At 46.8% G+C, this 20,838-nt stretch overlaps 2 pseudogenes across 1 annotated transcript in view; one reads left to right on the forward strand and one right to left on the reverse strand.

The window, feature by feature from the left end:
• Positions 1 to 276: 276 nt before the first annotated feature.
• Positions 277 to 20,838, forward strand: part of LOC138848393 (protein CDV3 homolog pseudogene) — a 33,985-nt pseudogene continuing 13,423 nt past the window's right edge. Inside the window, exon 1 of the transcript XR_016223621.1 lies at positions 277 to 687. The product of XR_016223621.1 is annotated as a protein CDV3 homolog pseudogene (transcript). The remainder of the gene's footprint in view (positions 688 to 20,838) is intronic.
• Positions 14,334 to 18,522, reverse strand: LOC138847935 (ubiquitin carboxyl-terminal hydrolase 45 pseudogene; annotated as a pseudogene).

Genomic DNA, 20,838 nt, shown 5'->3' on the forward strand with positions numbered 1-20,838 from the left:
GCAACCGGGACAGAATCTGGTGTCCCGACCGGGACTAGAACCCAATGTGCTGGTGCCGCAGGCGGAGGATTAGCCTAGTGAGCCACGGCGCCAGCCTGTTTATTGATATTGGTATTTTTGTTCACATATCATTTGCTTGATTTTCTCTGCATATTCCTTTAGTTCTCAGAATATCTTTAAGACAGTTATTTAAAAGTCTTTGTCTAGTATGTCTGGCACTAGATCTTTTTTAGGGTCTGTTTCTATTTGCTTTATGTATGTGTGTGTACATGTGTGTGTAAATTGCTGTTATAAATATATATATAAATTATTATATATATTTTGTTTTTATATTAATACTATATATCTATGTATCTATCTATCTATGTATATTAAGGGACCATATTTTCCTGCTTCTTTGATGCATCATGATTTGTGCTGGGTTAAATGATGTAGTAACTCTGGAACTCAGATGATCTCCCTTCTCCAGGGCTTGCTTCATCTTCCCCCATCTACCTGCTCCTGTCAAGTGTGTGCAAGCTACTTCAGGAATGCAGTGCAGTTGCTTGCCATGGGACTGACTGTGAAGCATGGGCAGCTGCTACCATGCTAAGACTGAAACTATCCACAGCTCACCATCCAAACCTGCTGCAGTAGACTCCTGAGTGCCAAAACAGATCCATCAGATTCCTCCAGTATAAATGATGTGTAGGTAGGCAGAGATTTCTCTTGTTCTTCCTACTCTGCTGTCTTCCCAGAATCCTCTGTCCCATTGATTTTTCTAACATTTCAATTTGATGTATTTTCAGCCTTACAGCAAAGCTACAATAGTATGAGAAACTCCCCCCATACTGTCTTAATTCATTTTTGCTCATATAACAGAATATCTGAGACTGGATAATTTATTTGAAATATTTGCTTCTCAGGGCTGCACTGTGGCATAGCAGGTAAAGCTGCCGCCTGCAGTGCTGGCATCCCATATGGGGTGCCAGTTCAAGTCCCGGCTGCTCCACTTCTGATCCAGCTCTCTGCTATGGCCTGGGAAAGCAGTGGAAGATGGCCCAAGTCCTTGGGCCCTGCACCCACATGGGAGACCCTGAAGAAGCTCCTGGCTCCTGGTTTCAGATCAGCCCAGCTCTGGCCATTGTGGCCAACTGGGGAATGAACCAGTGGATGGAAGACCTTTCTCTCTCTCTATCTCTGTCTCTGTCTCTCTGTAACTCTGCCTTTCAAATAAATACTGGGGTACCCCAGAGATTGGCACTGGCATCTGGTGGGGGCCTTCTTATGGCATGGTGACGTGGCAGAGAGCATTCCATGGTGACAGGGCTACTAATGCCATCATGGAGCCTCACACTCCTGATCTCATTAATCTCAAACACCTTCCTAAAGTGCCAATTCTAACTGCCATTAACATATAAAATTGGAGATTAAATATCGAACATGTGAATTTTAGGGGATACGCATAAATCATAGCATGCATTTTGTTTGGATTCATCAATTGTTTATATTTGCATTTTATGTATTACCTCCCCACATATGTTATATTTTATGAATATTTTGAAAGTGAATCGGGGATACCATGCCTTCAACATTTTAGGATATACTCATATTTCCTGTGAAAAAGAACACTCTTTTATAAAACCTCAGGACATGGATCAAAATCAGAAATTTAACGTTGGGGCCAACATTGTGGTGCAGCAAGTAAAGTCACCAACTATGACAATGGCATCCCATATGGGTGCCAGTTTGAGTCTCGGCTGCTCCACTTCCAGTCCAGCTCCCTGCTAATGGCCTGGGAAAAGCAGCAGAAGATGGTCCAAGGGCTTGGGCCTCTGCACCAACATGGGAGCCTGCAAGGATCTCCCAGCTTTGGTCTAGCCTGGCCCTGGCTATGTGGCTCTCTGGTGAGTTAACCGGTGCATGGAAGATCTCTCTTTGTCTCTGCCTCTGTCTCTCTCCATCTCTCTGTCTCTGTGTGGAACTCTGGCATTCAAATAAGTAAATAAATATTTTTTAAAAAGAAATTTAACATTGATAAAATGGTATCCTTGTTTTAATTTTATTTACTTATTTGGAAGGCAAAATGGTAGAAAGATCTTTCATCTGTTGTGCCTGCAACAGCCTGGACTGAGCCAGGTTGAAGCCAAGAGCCAGGAACTCCATCCAGTTCTGTGTGAGTAGCAGGAACCCAAGCACTTGGGCCATCTTCTGCTGCCTCCCAGAACATACATTTGCAAGAAATGGTTGGAAACAGAAGTGGGACTTGAAGCCAGGACTCCAGTATGAAATGTGGGCATTCCAAGTGGTGGCTTAACCCATTGTGCCACAAACACCCACTCTGATAAAATGGCTTCCTAATCCAAAATTTACACTGACATTTCATCAATTGACTAATATTTGTCTTTGCAGCAATTTCTTCCACATTTAAGCATCCAGTACAGAATCATGCAGAGCATTTTATTTATTTATTTATTTTTTGACAGGCAGAGTGGACAGTGAGAGAGACAGAGAGAAAGGTCTTCCTTTGCCATAGGTTCACCCTCCAATGGCCGCCACGGCCGGCGCACTGTGGCCGGCGCACTGCGCTGATCCAAAGGCAGGAGCCAGGTACTTCTCCTGGTCTCCCATGGGGTGCAGGGCCCAAGCACTTGGGCCATCCTCCACTGCACTTCCCTGGCCACAGCAGAGAGCTGGCCTGGAAGAGGGGCAAGTGGGACAGAATCCGGCGCCCCGACCGGGACTAGAACCTGGTGTGCTGGCGCCGCAAGGCGGAGGATTAGCCTAGTGAGCCGTGGCACCGGCCACATGCAGAGCATTTTAACATGCAAGATTGCTATGATTTCTTTATGAATTAACCTGTTTAAATTAGGTAACATCCCTTGTGAATGTGTGTGTGTGTATAAATTGATTGGTTTTCAAAGATTTTTATGTATTTTGGATACAAATTCTTTGGCAAAAATGTATAGTAAAATTTTTTTCTGGTGTGCAGCATGATATATTTTTTTCAAGATTTATTTTATTTATTTGAAAGACAGAGTTACAGAGAGGTAGAGACACAGAGAGAGGGGGCGGGGAGAGAAAGGGAGAGAGAGAGAGAGACCTTCCATCCTTTGGTTCACTCTCCAAATAGCCGCAATAGCTGGAGCTGAGCTGATCTAAAGCCAGGAGCCAGGAGCTTTTTCCAGGTCTCCCACGTGGGTGCAGGGGCCCAAGGACTTGGGCCATCCTCCAATACCTTCCCAGGTACATTAGCAGGGAACAGAATTGGAAATAGAGCAGCTGGGACTTGAACCAGTGCCCATATGGGATGCCTGCGCTGCAGGCCGGGGCTTTAACCAACTGTTCCACAGCACTGGCCTGATATTTATTTTTAATTTTGATGAAGTCCAATTTAACATTATTTTTATTTTATCATTTTTACTTGCTATATCTCAAGAAACTTCTGCCTATCTCCATGTGTTGAACATATTCTCTTATTTTTCTTTTAGCAACTTTATGAGTAAAAATTCTATAGGTATAGATTTTTAGCTTATATTGAAATCTACAATTCATCTCAAACTATTTTTGAAGGTGTTAAAGGTTAATTTTTTCATAGGAATACACATATATTTAATAAAGCAATGTTCATGAAAACTTTATGGAAAATGGAATGAAAAGGTAAGTGGATTTAGGTGCTAAAGAATTTGAAATCCATGCATAGTTTTTCCATAATATACATTTTCCATAAACTTTCTGAAGATTCTTTATAAATATCAACAGTATTTGTTAAAAAAGCATTTTCTTAGCCTATTGGATTCCTTTGGCTCTTTGGTGAAAATGAGATGACCATAAAAATTTGGGTCTATTTCTGTGTTCTCTCTTCTTTTATAATTATCTATTGATTTCTAGTCTCTCTTTATGCCAGTATTGCAGTCTTTTTGTTTTTTTTTTTTTGACAGGCAGAGTGGATAGTGAGAGAGAGAGACAGAGAGAAAGGTCTTCCTTTGCCGTTGGTTCAGTCTCCAATGGCCGCCGCGGCCGGCGTGCTGCGATCAGCGCACCGCGCTGATCCGATGGCAGGAGCCAGGTGCTTTTCCTGGTCTCCCATGGGGTGCAGGGCCCAAGCACTTGGGCCATCCTCCACTGCACTCCCTGGCCACAGCAGAGAGCTGGCCTGGAAGAGGGGCAACCGGGACAGAATCCGGCGCCCCGACCGGGACTAGAACCCGGTGTGCCTGCACCGCTAGGCAGAGGATTAGCCTAGTGAGCCGCAGCGCCGGCTGGTATTGCAGTCTTTTTTAAGATTTATTTATTTGAAAGGTAGCATGACAGAGAGAGATTGGGGACACAGAGAGATCTTTCGTATGCTGGTTCATTCCCCAGATGGTTACAGCAGCCTGGATTGGGCCAGCCCACAGCCAGGAGCCTGAAACTCCACTCAGATCTTTCACATGGGTGGTAGAGGCCCAGGTACTCGGGTCATCTTCTCCTGCCTTCCCAGGCACATTGGTGGGAGATCGAATTGGAAGCAGAGCAGCTGAAACTCAAGCTGGCATTCTGATAGGGGAATCCTAGGTTGCCAGCACTGTGCCAAAAGGCTGGCCCCACAGTATTGAGTCTTTTTTTTTTTTTTTTTGGACAGGCAGAGTGGACAGTGAGAGAGAGGAAGACAGAAAGAGGTCTTCCTTTTTGCCGTTGGTTCACTCTCCAATGGCTGCCACGGCCAGCGCGCTGCGGCCGGCACATTGCGCTGATCCGAAGCCAGGAGCCAGGTACTTATCCTGGTCTCCCATGTGGGTGCAGGGCCCAAGCACTTGGGCCATCCTCCACTACACTCCCGGGCCACAGCAGAGAGCTGGCCTGGAAGAGGGGCAAGTGGGACAGAATCCGGCGCCCCGACCGGGACTAGAACCCGGTGTGCTGGTGCCGCAAGGCGGAGGATAAGCCTATTGAGCCACGGCGCCGGCCAGTATTGAGTCTTGATTACAATACTTCCAGTAAGATTTATTCAGAAACATTAAGTCCTCCAACTCTATCCTACCCTTTCAATCTGGTGTTGGGTATTCTAAATCCTTTGCTTTTTTCATATAAATTTTACAGAGTGCTTATCACTCCACCAAGCCCAGGGCAGACATGGCTGAACGTTTTCTTGTCTGCTCCAACCCTTGCTTCACTGAAGCAGAGACAAAAGCCCTGGGAGAGATGTTGGGATTGAGATGTGAGTCAGTCAACCCTGAGGCTTAGCTCTGGGTTGTCCTGCGTAGCTGTACACAGGCAGGCTGGCTTTGGTGACATGAGCCCTGCCCCTGAAAGTGAAATGGGGGCATGGGGGCAGGCACCACAGATTCTCCCTGCATCCCCTGCGCATGGAAGCCCCAGCCCCAGAACACCTGCCTCGGTTCCTACTCAGCCATTCCCAGGGTCTCTGCATTCCTGGGCAGGTGTTTGCCCTGAACAGCTTCATCCTGTGGCAAGAGGGAAAGGTGGTGGCTGGTGGGAGGACAGGTCCCAGCAAGAGCGGGAAGGAGTCGGCACCACCTGGCCACAGCGGGGTGCGCTGGCTGTGAGGTCCCAGTCTGCATCCTGCTCACCCTCTCTGTCTCCCTTCCACCACCCTCCTCCAGCTCTGCCTCCCTGCTTTTGCTAGGGGAATGCAGCCATGGCCCATGCACTGAGCCTCCCTCTCTCACCTCCTCCTCCCGGCACCCACCTGGCCCTGCCGCCAGGCTCCTGTAGTCTGCCCAGTGGGTAGGAGCCCCTGCAGACAGGGTTGTGGCTTAGGTGGCTCCGTTCACCCAGAGCGCACACTTGGTGCTTTGGTGAAGGACCTGGAGCTGGTGCTCAGTGTTACTGCATGAACAGATGAACAAGTGAATGAAAGTGAAGGAGTGAACAGACAGCCCCATGCCTGCTGGATCCCCTGAAAGACGGCAGGGTGGTAGTGGTGCAGGCATGGAACCCCACAGCCCCGTGCTTGCTGGATCCCCTGAAAGACGGCAGGGTGGTGGGGGGGCAGGCATGGAACCCCACAGCCCCGTGCCTGCTGATCCCCTGAAAGACGGCAGAGTGGTGGTGGTGCAGGCATAGAACCCCACAGCCCTGTGCCTGCTGATCCCCTGAAAGATGGCAGAGTGGTGGTGGTGCAGGCATGGGACCCCACAGCCCCGTGCTTGCTGGATCCCCTGAAAGATGGCAGGGTGGTGGTGGTGCAGGCATGGAACCCCACAGCCCCGTGCCTGCTGATCCCCTGAAATACGGCAGAGTGGTAGTAGTGCAGGCATGGAACCCCACAGCCCCGTGCCTGCTGATCCCCTGAAAGACCGCAGGGTGGTGGTGGTGCAGGCATGGGACCCCACAGCCCTGTGCCTGCTGGATTCCCTGAAAGATGGCAGGGTAGTGGTTGTGCAGGCATGGGACCCAGAACAAGGAGGCGGAGTCAGTTGCTGGCTGACTGCAGGCTGGGGCTGCCCTTCCATGCCAGGCCTTAGGCTGCTAACCTGCCCAGGGAGGAGGTGCTACAGCTTAGAGCCCCTGTGTGTGCTTCACTGTGCCTGGGCACCAGCCCCCTGCAGCTGATGGGGGGAGAGGAGGGGCAGGGGGACTGGGGGACTGGGTCCGGAAGGGCACACAGTGCTGTGTGCCTGGAGGGCCCACCACACCCCAGATCCCAAGTCCTCAGCATGCTGCGCCCCTTCCCCAGATGGAATCGGCCAGCCAAGCTGGGCCTCAGCCCTGTGGTCGCAGCAGCAGCTGTGAAAGCATCCGCGCAGTGCCGGCACCTGGCTGGTTGGCTGACACCTGAGGCCACCTGCTGGGCTGGACCCAGGACCTCTCACTAGGCTGGGGCCCAGGACACAGATTACCCTGGGCTCCCAAGATGCCTGCCCTTTTGTTCCCTGAATTCCCAGAGGACACTGGATGGACAGACATGTGGTCCTGGTTACAAGGAACCCCCCATAACCCTGAATTCATCGTCCACACCCATAGGGGACTGCATCTCCTCTAAAGTGTCTCCAGACTCCCGGCTCCCTGCCCACCCAGCCTTCCATGTTGGGGCACCTCCACCGAGACCAGAGGGGAAACCTGGCCCCAGCTGGAGCCCTCGTGGAAGTGCTGTGTGACCTGGGAAAGCCAGAGCTGCCCACTCCCCATCTTCCTTGGGGAATTGGCTCTCATGGCCATCCTTCTGTCCACCAAAAACACTTTAGAAGGTGCGCCAAGCTCCTGGTACACAGCAAGCATTTAATCAGTGTCAGGTGATGTCACAGTGGACTTCTAGTGCCTCTCATGGGCAGTGGGCAGAGGGCGGAGAACTCCAGCAACTTCCAGACATGCGGGAATCCCTCCGGCAGCTCTCCTTGGCTGTGGCCCAGAGTGCCAGGCCTGTGCCTCCACCCCCACCCCACCGAGGCAAAAGGGCAGAGGAGAAAGGATGGCCCCAGTGTCCTGGCCCCTTGGGGGCATGGGCACAAGCTCACTCCCCCAGTCTGATGTGGGGGGCGGAGGGAGGCAGAGCCTGAGGGTGGCTTAGAGCCCCAGAGTAGGTTGGTCAGTGCTGCCCCTCTTTGCTGCCCTCTCCCCTCTGCAGCCTAACTCTCCAGCAGGGAGACAGAGGCCTGGGCAGCCAGGTGAGGTTCTGCCCCCGCATCTAGGCTGTGGGCCAAGTGCAATCGGCTTCCTTGTCTTCCCCAGCCTCTGTCTCTCGTCCACCCACAAGGTGGTTCTTCAGGGAGAAGCTGCCAGCCCCGCCCTTACCAGGTGCGTGCAATCTTACTCTCGGGGAGCAGAGGTCTTGGGGCCAGGCCCAGGCTGGAAGCCTGGCTCTGCCCTTCCCAGCCGTGGGACTCCGCTGTGCCTCTGTGTCCCCGCCTGTGACATGGGTGCCTCCCAGGCCAGCTGTGAGGACCAGGGACGTTGATGTCAGCAGAGCTGGGCACAGAGGGCGCACCTGGCCCTCTGAAAACAGCAACCTGGGGAACGGGAGCCAGGTGTTTTTGATTAAGAACTTGGACTGCATGCAAGGTGCAGGGATCTGGCTGGGAGGAAGACGCAGCAGCGCCAGGTCCCAGGGCTCACTCTGCTTAGCACCCTGAGGGGGACGCCTGCTTAGTCCAATCCCTCTGATTGCAAGCAGCTCTCCTGCCACAGCTGCTTGTAATCAAGCTGTCGAGGCCATGGGAAGGTGAGCACCTTTTCCCTCCAGCCCGAGAGTTAGGGCTCTGCTGACACCCAGCCTGGGGGCAGAAAGGCCAGGAGGGGTCCACAGGGCCGGCCCCCAGGGCCTCCAGGCTCCCCAGCCCCCCAGTGCTGCAAACACATCCAGTACCCAACCCAGGCAGTGACCTGAGCCAGCCGCTGGCCTCAAGCGGCTGAGCTGGAAACTTGCGGAAACTCCCCCGGCGGCGGGGGTGGGGGGAGCCAGGTAACTTGGGGTCAGAGGTGTTCTGGAGGTAATTAGACCCGGCCTCTGGAGCCAGCTGTGTAGCTGACCATCATCCCTGGCTGCTTGTGTGTCAGCTTTCTCACCTGCAGAGTGGAAGCCATCCCCACAGCAGCGAGGACCCCACAGGGCAGTCGGGAGGGCAAAGGAGAGGGGCATGCCCAGGAACTGCTGTCCAGAGGGAGAGGCCTGCCAGCGGCCGGCAGCACAGAGGAGCTGGGTGCCCAGGCAGTGACCTCATGGAGGCCAAGATCAACAGCAGGGTTTTTGTTGTCATTTAAGATTCATTTATTTCAAAGGCACAGGGAGGGAGAGAGATCTTCCATCCATTGGTTCACTCCCCAAATGGCTGCAATGGCCAGCACTGGACCAGGCCGGAGCCAGGAGCTAGCTGGGTCACCTTTCACTGTTTTCCCAGGCCATTGGTAGGGAACTGGATCAGAAGTGGATCGACAGGGACTCAAACCAGTGTCCGTATGGGATGCTGGTGTCGCAGGTGGGGTCTACAACTGCTATGCTGCAGCACCTCGGCTGACAGCTCTGCCCCTGACTCATGCCCATGACCCCTCTGTCTGATCTGCCAGCACTCTGTGCGCTCTTACTCTGTGCCCACAGCTTGCACTGAAGCCTGCACCAAGTGTGCCTAGGACAGTGCCAGGGGTGCCATAGGAGCTCTCAGGGCTCTTGGGCAAGTGCACCCCAGAAGTCGGGAAGTAAGGACCCCAGTTGCAGGTTGCAGAGCTGATGGGCAATCCTGGGAGGCCTCTGTGCCACCCTCAGAGGTCCCAGCAGATTTGAGTCCCTGGTGCCACAGTGGCAACCTTGGCCACGACCCTTGTATCAGCTGCCCTCCTTCCTCATCTCACACTTCCTGCCCTCTCTGGCCACCACCTTTCACACAAAGCAAGTCCTGGCCTCCCATTCTGATGTCAGGGGCCTGAGCTGGGCTCAGGGCTCTGAGTTCCAGGCCTGGCCCTGCCTCCTCCACACAGAGTGACCTTGCACGGGTCCATGTTCCTGCCCCTCCACACAGTGACCTTGCATGGGTCCATGTGCCTGCCCCTCCACATAGTGACCTTGCATGGGTCCATGTGCCTGCCCCTCCACACAGAGTGACCTTGCACGGGTCCATGTGTCTGCCCCTCCACACAGAGTGACCTTGCACAGGTCCATGTGCCTGCCCCTCCACATAGTGACCTTGCACGTGTCCATGTGTCTGCCCCTCCACACAGAGTGACCTTGCACGGGTCCGTGTGCCTGCCCCTCCACACAGAGTGACCTTGCATGGGTCCATGTGCCTGCCCCTCCACACAGAGTGACCTTGCACGGGTCCGTGTGTCTGCCCCTCCACACATAGTGACCTTGCACAGGTCCATGTGCCTGCCCCTCCACACAGAGCGACCTTGCACAGGTCCATGTGTCTGCCCCTCCACACATAGTGACCTTGCACGGGTCCACGTGCCTGCCCCTCTGGGCCCTGGGTCCTTCATGTGCTCTGGCATAGCTGGGGCTCTGTGACTGGGGCATAGGTGATGAGGGATGGTGTGTGGACATTGCTTGGGTGAGCCTCACCTCCCCTGACCTCAGCCACACCCCTCCCTCCTGCTCCGTGACCCCCCCTCTCCTGCCTTCTTCTTCCCCAGAGGGGCCCAGGAGTGTGTGTCCACATGCATGTGCATTGGATGCCAAGTGCACACGTGCACATGCTTTGCTCACCTTCCAGGCTGCAGCCAGATGTGGCCATGGGCCTCTCGTGTAATGCAGACACAGTGACACAGGGGCACAGGGACACCAGGGGCCTGGGGCCTGCAGGGAGCAACCCAGGCCACGTTTCCCTCCCAGAGAGGCTCACAGACAATCTCAGGCACGTGATGCATGGAGGAAGATGTCGCTCCCCCTCTTCGTGGAGGAACGACACAGGACCCTGCGCTGTTCTTTCGTCTGCTCGGCCCTCCCCGGGTTTGCTGCTGGTTCTTCCCGGATTGGCTACTATCCCTTCCACCTCCGTGGAAGGGCAGTTCCCCCTGGCCACATTCCCCACTTCCGCAGGGGAGCGGCACACTGCCGGCCGGCTCTCTCGGGGGCTGCACAGGTGTTCCCCTTAGGTGTTCCCCTTAGGTGTTCCCCTTAGATGTTCCTGGTGCATGCCGTCTCTCTCCTCCTTTATAGTCCTCCTCCACCAATCCTAACTCGGCTGCCCACACGCCGAGTACGCTGCTCTCCTCCAATCAGGAGCAAGTTCTACAGTTTATTGGCTGAACTGGAGGCAGCTGTGTAGAAGCTGTTTTCTTCTCTCCCAGCGCCATATTGTGGGAGAGCAGATGCATAGAATAAGTCTTAATTCCAGTAACTTAGTCTAGTCCGAATTGCTCCCCACAGAAGACAGGAAGTCAGATCCTGGAAGTGATTGGCAGACACCTCCTCTGGTGTCAGCCCACCTTAGAGACCAGGGGTGGGGTGCAGGGGAGGGGCTCAGAGAGACCCCAGAGTTCAAATCCAGCCTTGTGAAAGGGCCTTGATGTCTCTGATTTCGGTGCCCTCAGATGTAAAACAGTACCTGTGCTTCCTCCCTCCTGGGGCTCTGTGGGGCATCAGGCTGCCAGGTGCATGGTGCTTTCAGTCCAGGGCTGGGCACACAGGGAGGGCTTCTAGATATGACTCAGGATGACAGCTGGGGTGACAAGGTTCTGTCCCCTTGGTGGCACTGATCACTCTCTGCCCTGGTTCTGAGGTGGAAGACAGCCTTCCTGGGGGCTTCTTCCTCACTTGGGGGCTGCCATCACTCACGGTGCATGCCCCATGCGTGTGTGTCGGGTGCCCAGGTGTATGAGCTGGGATGTATGAGCTCACAGGTGCACAGCTGTGGGGGCTGGCGGGCTCTCGCACCCTCCGAGCCTCTCCTAGATCAGAGAAGCGTGCAGCTCTGAGTGTGGAGCAACTGCTGAAGGCACCTGCACTCCTCCCTGTGGGTCCTTCATAAACCAGGAGTCTCACTGTTTGGGGACAGGATTTTGTAAAGGCAAAATCGGTCATCCAGAGTTTCTTAAAATACTTCTTCTTAAAGGTTTGTTTTATTTATTTGAAAGGCAGAATGAGAGAGAGATTGATTCAATCCACTGGTTTACTCCCCAAATGGCTGCAACAGCCAAAGCTGGGCCAGGCTGAAGCCAGGAGCCAGGAGCTTCTTCCAGGTCTTCCACGTGGGTGCAGGGGTCCAAGGTCTTGGACCATATTCTACTGCTTTTCCAGGCACATAAGCAGGGAGCTGGATTGGAAGTGGAACAGCTGGGACTTGATCTGGTGCCCAAATGGGATACTGGCATCACAGGCAGCGGGTTAACCCGTTGTGTCACAGCAAGAGATTCTAAAAATTAAAAACAAATCAGTGACGTGAAAAAAAAATGTTTTACTGAAATCACTGCTGTGTTTTAAAAATTGTGTGTTCTTATATTTTGTATTTTCCTAGTATAAAATCCAAGTTATGTTTTAATTTTTTAGTGGTATTTTCACTTTGACGCTACATTGAATGTTAATGCTAATTGTATTTTTTTTCTTTTAGGAATGACACGAATGTATTGCTCAAAATTGAAAATAGTCATCTATCTTTTAAACAAATTTAAATTGAGGACTTCTATGTGAACAAAAGCATTTTAAATATCTAGAAATAGGTTCTGTTAATAATGCACTAGATATTATTGCTCAATTTTACTGCACATTACATTTTTGGTTGAGGCTTATTTGATCAGCTATCATGCAGAAAAATAAATTATCAATATGAATTTAAGAAAAGTAGTAAGATGTTTGTTTTCCAAACATTAGATGAGAATTGATACAGTTCACAGCTTAAGGTTCACGAAATTTTATTCAGCTACTGTATAAAAATCATGATTAAAATCACACATGCACACTAACAGCTATTAAATGTAGTCAAATATCTCTGTTGGTACATTTAAAATAAGAACAGGTATCAACTACTTTTTCTACTTATTTGACAGGTAGAGTTAGACAGTGAGAGAGAGAGAAAGGTCTTCCTTCCATTGGTTCACCCACAAAATGGCCGCTACGGCCAGCACTGCACCAATCCGAAGTCAGGAGCCAGGTGCTTCCTCTTGGTATCCCATGCGGGTGCAGGTGCCCAATCACTTGGGCCATCCTCCACTGCCCTCCTGGGCCACAGCAGAGAGCTGGACTGGAAGAGGAGCAACCAGGACTAGAACCCGGTGGCCATATGGGATGCCAGCACCGCAGGCAGAGGATTAACCAAGTGAGCCACAGCGCCGGCCCAATCAACTACTTTTTTTAAATTGATATCAACTGTCACTCTCTTTGGCCGCCTGAAAAGGCAGTCTTCACATAATTCCTAAAAACATTAAATAATAGAAATCTTAAGTATAGATGTATATTTGGTTATGTCAATAATATTCACATAATTAGCACATAATCAACATTTTATCATTTTAAATATGGAAAAACTAGGGAGAATTTGGGTTCAATATACCCTGTAAACCAGTTTCTAAATAAAGCTAGAAAACATCTTTGCTATGCTTCTTTTTATTTATTTATTTTTTTGACAGGCAGAGTGGACAGTGAGAGAGAGAGAGAGAGAGAAAGGTCTTCCTTTGCTGTTGGTTCACCCTCCAATGGCCGCCACGGCCGGCACGCTGCAGCTGCCGCGCTGTAGCTGGCGCACCACGCTGATCCAAAGGCAGGAGCCAGGTGCTTCTCCTGGTCTCCCATGGGGTGCAGGGCCCAAGCACTTGGGCCATCCTCCACTGCACTCCCAGGCCACAGCAGAGAGCTAGCCTGGAAGAGGGGCAACCGGGACAGAATCCAGCACCCCGACCGGGACTAGAACCCAGGGTGCTGGTGCCACAAGGCGGAGGATTAGCCTATTGAACCACGGCGCTGGCCTTGCTATGCTTCTTAAATTCCTTCAGTCAAGCATCATGGTAGTTGAGTTGATGGTCTGTAAACATTCTCACTCATCTACACTGTTTCCTGAGGTGAACCAGGAGCTCACTGTTATGCTATTGTTATGCTAGTGGCCTCACAATTTAATATCCTTACAAATATGCATTGGGAATAATCAAAATTTAAAAAACTAATGTAGGCCAATGTGTAATTCAGCATACTTTCTCTATTACAAAACAATGTTTAGGATATTTTTTGGGTATCAAAGCCAAATTTATCCATTTTCAGAAGAAAAAACTTGTAGTCCTAGGCCATAAAAAATTTCAGCATTAATTCACTTAAGACTAAGGAAATGAAAATAAATGTGTCTTACTTGCATGTACCTTCTGGAATAATGCCTAAAATCTATGTAGGTCATTCCATTTTACAGAATGTTAAAAGGCAGTACAGTAACTGGCCCATGGTAGGTCTGACAAGAAACAGATGACTAGTCAATGAGAAGTGCATGTTTCTTAGTATCTTTTCCATGAGAAAAATGAGGTGATTTAATATTTACATTTGTTGGAGAGGACTGTGGTTGCTATTACCAAAATAGCTGAATTGAATGAAGAAATTTATTAATACTTCTAAAAAAATTCACTGCTCCAACTGTGGTACTTCAATGTTAATTGGTTATACTTAAAAAGAAAATACTGCAAGGTACTTATATAAGATACAACCTGACTTAGCAGATTAATTTATAAAAATATATTCTTCCATTATCTCATGGCTTAAAAAATCAAGAAAAGCATTATATCTTAAAAAGAGAATTCATGCAATGATTTTTAAGCACTATATTTGGTATACCATTACCACCTTAATCACAATTCCATCCATCCCTATATCAAAAGGCAGCACTGGTAACCTTGATTGTGTCATATACACTAACATTTTAAAAAGGGCCAATCTTGGTTAAATATTTCCACACATTATCTACACCCACTATTCTTATCCTTTCTTTTCCAGAGGAGAGCATCCTGGACCCAGGCCCTCATCTGGTGTTTGCCTGTAGTTCATTCTTGGGAAAGAATGATCAAAATGACTGAATTACAGTTAATGTTTTGATTCAAGAATATGGCAGTGAAGAAGCCATTGTTTTTGAAAATTAGACTTAATAGTATTTTTCATGCTAAATTCCAAAAGCTTAATAATTTGTTATCTAGAGGAAAAAACCATCATCTTTTTCATATTATTTAAAAAGAAAACAAGAAAGGTCAACTTTATGCCCCATGAAAATAAAAATAAACTCACATGAACTTATTAATGATGCTTACTGAAGACAATAAAAGTGACTTCAAAATTCCAAAAACCATTTTTAACATATACTGAAATACAGAGGTAGAAAGTGTATTTATTATATTTCCCTGTTAAGTCTAATAATATAATTCTCTATCACTTACAAATATAATTTGCTTTATATGTCAAACTATCCTACAGTTCCATATGGATTATCTACTTTTATTTACCAATTCTGCATTTTACAGTATCTACAATTATATTTTGATTCTGGACAACCACTTGCAAATTATTCCTAACTCCACCATGAATAGGTTGCAAATGGTATGTTGATGAAATGTTTTCAGCAGCTTTCTAGGTCTCAAAGCAAGAGGCCAATCAATAGATTATTGGTAAATCCACACTACTTAAATTACAGTGATGCCTTTTTATGTGGCTGAATCATACAAGATGACAAGAGAGCTATGCTGTATTAGGCATTACTCCGTTATCACAGCAGTGTTTCTTATGTAGCAATACACATATACCACTGGATAGCCCTGAGATGATTTTAGAGGGGGTGCGAGCTGGATGAACAATGTTTCATAGTTACATGTTTTAATGTGAAATGTGATTGCTCAATAAAAAAAAAGCTAGGGCTAAAAAGGTGAAAAGATTTTAAAAATAATAAGTAAACAATGGCATAGGATATACACATATATATGAGATCAGGAAGGTGTAGCACATTGAGGAAGCATTGTCTTCAGGAATGATTTGACTCTGACTGCCTGTATTAACGAGCCACATGGTGAAGGGTTTTCCTCTTCTGTAAATTCTGAGTTGCTTATTTGAGACTGCAAATCTGAAAGCACTGAGTACATTGAACTTACTTTAAAAGGGCTTCCCACAATGGTGAGGAAGTTCGGAAGCATATGAGGGTCATGCCATTCCTACAGGAGAAAGAGGACTACAAAGGCACATTACATATGTTGGTGGTGTTGCAGCATTCAAATAAAAGTAATCTAAATATTACCATTGGCAAGTAATGAATCTCATAATAGTCTTTCATAAAAAAGAAGGTAATCTTGTGCATTAGGTGCTCTTGATTCTGGAACCGCCTGCACATAAGTGTCACTAACATGGACCCACTGGCCCACTGATTCATTGTCAGGTTCTTTCTCACCAGGCCCAGTCTTCTTTCCAGTGAGATATTCTGATAACTTCCTGGAGGGTGTTCTTGCTTTCACATAAGCCGAGTAGTGCCCTCCTCTCGTGGAGCCACTGAGACTACAGAGAACTTCATCACCCACACTTACATCCTTACAAGTAGCAGAACAGAATGGTGCTAAATCAAGCATAAGTGGAAAACCTACATGTCTGTTGACTTTACAAAGACTCAAGCCAGCCTGGTGGAATCTTTTCAGATGGAGAATTGGGATAGGAGGAACGGCAGAAAGAGCAATTGCTTCCTGGCATTAGCATGAACCCCTCTGCTTTCTTCTCCGCAGAACTGATTTCCTTTGGATACTCCTGCTTCTTCTCAGTACAGTTCTCACACAGAAGCTTGTTGTTCCCCATAAGTAATTCCACAGACGTAAACTGGTAGCGACAGGACTGAACTGAACAGTCTTTGGAAGTAGTGATGTAGCTCTGAGAGAGGGTCTGAAAAGCATGCTGGGGACTGCGAGGCCTCATATGCTCCTCCCCTGCAAAACCTAACTTATTTGGAATTCTAAGTGGCTGCTTTTCTCTGTCAAAATCTCCATCTCCAATTTCAGGGCTGCTCAAAGTTCAGAAATGGCGTTAGCCACTCCCTCTTCACTATGGTCGGTCTCCTTAGCGGATGGCAGTGTCCCCTCTGTGTGTGCGCAGGGTCTGCCGCGGGACCTGCACTGCCCCGCCTGCTTAGAAGTGCTTTCGACTCGGAGGCCTCACTGTGGGCCTCAACACTGCTCTCAGAACCGCTGGCTTCTTTTCCGCTGCCGTCGCTGGGGCTTTCGCTGGGACCCATTGCGCCGGCAGACACTGAAGGAGAGCCATCCATGCCCAAGTCCGCATTTTCCTGGTACGTGAAAATGGTTTTTCTCCTGCGGGTGAGAGTTTTCTTTGACGTTTTCTGTCATGAATTTGCTGATTCTTATCTTTAGAAGGACAGTGTTTCTTGGCAGGTCTGGGTTGGTGAGTATTTCCGTGGTAACCGTGCCACTGTACTGATCATGATCTCTTCCTGTGAACTTCTGTGTTGACTCAGTCTTCCCACAGCACAGGCTTTGAGACCCTTTCTTCTATTATAGGAAGGGAAATACCAATGAAAGGATCTTCCGTGGTGGAGATAGTTGCACATTCTTCCACATTACTGTGCTAGTCAGTTCACCAATAAAGATCCGATCTAGGAAGTTCATTTTCACACCTTTTCCATCTGCTTTGACCTTTTCCTAGTTGCATCAGCAGCAGCTTTAGTAGTTGGGTTGTTAAATGCCTTTAGAACACTAGCTTGTATTCTCTTCGTTTCTTCTGTCCTCACTACATCCCGCAGGTAATGGAGAAGCTCCTGACTGTCCTGTGGTTGGAAATCTTTAAATCGAGGTGCCTTCTGGCAAAGCTGATTGAAAAGAACTTCTGGAGAAATTGGTCCTTTTTCAGTCTCCCTCATGCTGTGCAGAAACAGGAACAAGGCTGAGGTCAGTGGGCCAGGGCTTGGAAGTTCCACCACCAGTGGGTCCAGCTGAGAGTCTGAGGAAGGAAAAATCTTGAATTTTGTACCGTTTTCTTTCATCTCATTCATAAGTTCAGTCAGGATATAAGTCTGTGACAAGTTCTGAATGACTGCATTAAAAAAGCAAGTATTTCCTAAATTCGTAATTCCTTTTACAGATGGTCCACTGCTGACTTTTCTTCCTTTCTTTATTTCACTCACTTCACATTTTTCTTCACAAAGTTTCATGAGCCTAGAAACTGCACTTGTTTGTGTTTTAGAAACATGTTTCTGGAGAGAATCAATGGGTGATGATTGTGAATCAAAGGATGATGTCCAGTTATATCCATTTTGTTCCAACTGATTTCATTTTTTTTACTGCTGTGTAGTATTCCATGGTGTATATACCCCATAATTTATCTGGTCTTCAGTTGATGGGCATTTGGATTGATTAGATATCTTAGCTGTTGTGATTTGAGCTGCAATAAACATGGAGTACAGATAACTCTTGCATGTGCAAATTTCATTTCCACTGGGCAAAATCCCAGGAGTGGAGTGGCTGGGTTATATGGTAGTTCTATATTCAGATTTCTGAAGTATCTCCAACTGTCTTCCACAGTGGCTGTACCAGTTTACATTCCCACCAACAGTGAGTTGGGGTACCTTTTTATGCACATTCTTGCCAGGATTTATTGTTTGTTGATTTCTATATGAAAGACATTCAAATGGGGTGAGGTGAAACTTCAATGTGGCTTTGATTTGTATTTCCATGATAGGTAGTGGTCCTGAGGATTTTTTCAGGTGTCTGTTGGCCATTTGGATTTCCTGTTTTGAAAAATAAAATAACTGTTTAAGTCCTTTGCCTATCTCTTAATTGGGTTGTTTCTTTTATTGTTGCTTAGGTTCTTCAGTTCTTTGTATATTCTGGTTATTAATCCTTTATCAGTGGCATAGTTTGCAAATAATTTCTCCCATTCTGTGGTGGCCTCTTCATTTTGCTGTGTGCTTTCTTTGCAGTGCAGAAGCTAATAATCCCACTTGCCAATTTTGGCTTTGATTCGCTGGGCATCTGGGGTCTTTTCCAAGAACTCTTTGTCTATGCCAGTTGAAGAGACTATCCTTGCTCCAGGGATTGATTTTAGCTCCTTTGTCAAAGATAAATTGGTTGTAGATGCATGGATATATTTCTGGAATTTCTATTCTGTTTCATTGGTCTGTCCATCTGTTTTCCTGCCAGTACCTGGATGTTTTGATGATACATGTCCTGCAGTAAATCTTGAAATCTGGCATTGTGATGCATCTGACTTTGTTTTTGTTGTGTAAGATTGCTTTAGCTATTCACATCTCTTGTGTTTCCATATGGATTTCAGTGTCATTTTCTCTATGTCTGAGAAGAATGTCCTTGGTAGTTTTATTGGTATAACATTAAATCTGTAAATTGCTTTTGGCAGTATGGTCATTTTGATGATATTGATTTCAGTCTTTTGAATTGCTGAGACTTGCTTTGCAGCCTAGTATGTGGTCTATCCTAGATCAGTACACATTGTATGCATGAATTAAAATTTCACTCTGTATGCCATACATGTGTATAATTAATGTTATGAAATAAACTCCAAACAGTATCTTACTTGGTGTATAAGTTTAAGGAGTGTTAAAACATTTAAATTAGTTTCACGTCTAATATTATTGTCTTTGGAAGTAGTTTATTAAGACTAACATAATCTGGAAATAACAGAATTGGTGTTTTATTATGCTAAGTGGAGCGATTAGGAGGTAGTACTTTGGCCAGCACCATGGCTCAGTAGGCTAATTCTCCACCTGCAGCACCGGTACTCTGGGTTCTAGTCCTGGTTGGGCACCAGTTCTGTTCTGGTTGCTCCTCTTCCAGTCCAGTTCTCTGTTGTGGCCCGGGAGGCAGTGGAGGATGGCCCAGATCCTTGGGCCCTGCATCCACATGGGAGACCAGGAGGAAACACCTGGCTCCTGGCTTTAGATTGCCGCAGCACGCTGGCCGTAGCGGCCATTTGGGGGGTGAACAAATGGAAGGAAGACCTTAAAAAAAAAAGGAGGTAGTACTTTACCTTAAGTTGATGCTAAATACATCTTTTAAATTGTTTCACATAATAAAAATGAAGTATTTCTTTAAGTGTATTTGGAATTAATTTGAATTAGGCAATATCAAATATGGAATATGGAATTAAATGTTAATTTAGGTGCAAAAATTTCTTAAATATGTGTAATTCTTTCATACTGAATATTGCCCCATTGAATTGTAAGACCCCTTGTGTTTAGGGTCTTAAGTATTTTTGAACCAAATTAAGCAAAATATGTGCAACCTTGTCTTATTTGTTTGTCTTCACTTTCTTCTGTGAAGCCCAAAGTCAGGAGCCTCTCTGCCCAGCCATAATATTTCAAGTGAGTATTCCATGCCTGTCATATTTTTGGAGCTCTATAACCATAAGCACAGTCTAATATAAACACATTTTTATTAATCTCTAAATTATTATTTACAGTAACTCCTCATCCACCATTAACCCCAGACTGCCTTTAACCTAAACTCTGTCTCCAGAGTTGGCCATTTCTTTTTTTTGGATATGTTACAATGTGTGGGGGTTGGCTTCTGATTCTTCTCTTTTGTAAAAAAATATTTTGTAACTACTTCCCAGGAATTATATCCCACAGAAAACAAGAAATACTATACATTAATATGCACATCTATGTAAGGACACATGTAATATATTATATATAACATAATGAGATAATATATGTAATATAAATAGCCTACATTGGTTGAAATATTTCATACATATATTAAAGGTATACCTCAGAACTTTAAGGACATTGTTAATGATGCTATATCATAAAGTTGGAAAATAGTCTAATAGCCAATAAATAAATTAATAAATTATAATACATATAGAATAATGTGGTATGCATCCATTTTCAAAATGAGGATAGATCTATATTATACTGATTATTAGACCATTTCAATATATTTAAAGCCTTTGGTTTGATGACACAACTTAGTAAATTTAGTTAATAATATTTGAGATATCTTTTGATGTGCAAAGAAAAGCCCCATGCTACTCTGGCTTTCTGATCTGTTTCTAAAAAATGACTAATCATGAGATTTTTGGATTTTCCTCCCAGTGCATTAATGCTCAAATGATAAACACTCAAATTAGTTGACTATTGTTGAGGAATTGCATACAATGTTACATACTCTCTAAACATTTCTGAATGATGGATAAAACCTATTAAAACATATCAAAGGATCTTTGATCTAAGCATAGCACTGGCAAACCTTTTCATAAATAGTCATAAAGTAAATACTTTATGGTTTATGAACCATAATATCTCTGTTGTTGCCTAAAATATGTATAGACTGTAAGTAAACAGGTGTGATTGTATTCCAACAGAATACAAAGATAGCAAGGAGCTGGATTTGGCCCAAAAGGACTGCTAATGCAGTGACTCTTCCTGCTCAGAACACCGTGCATGTGTGTCACTACCCATTTTAGAGACAACAATGTGTGCCACACCACGTTTCTCAAGAGGGAGCTCAAATAAAGCTTCA

The sequence above is a fragment of the Oryctolagus cuniculus genome, chromosome 17, assembly GCF_051225735.1.
Source record: "Oryctolagus cuniculus isolate XC-2025 breed Fujian yellow rabbit chromosome 17, ASM5122573v1, whole genome shotgun sequence".
In the NCBI taxonomy this organism is placed as follows: Eukaryota; Metazoa; Chordata; class Mammalia; order Lagomorpha; family Leporidae; genus Oryctolagus; species Oryctolagus cuniculus.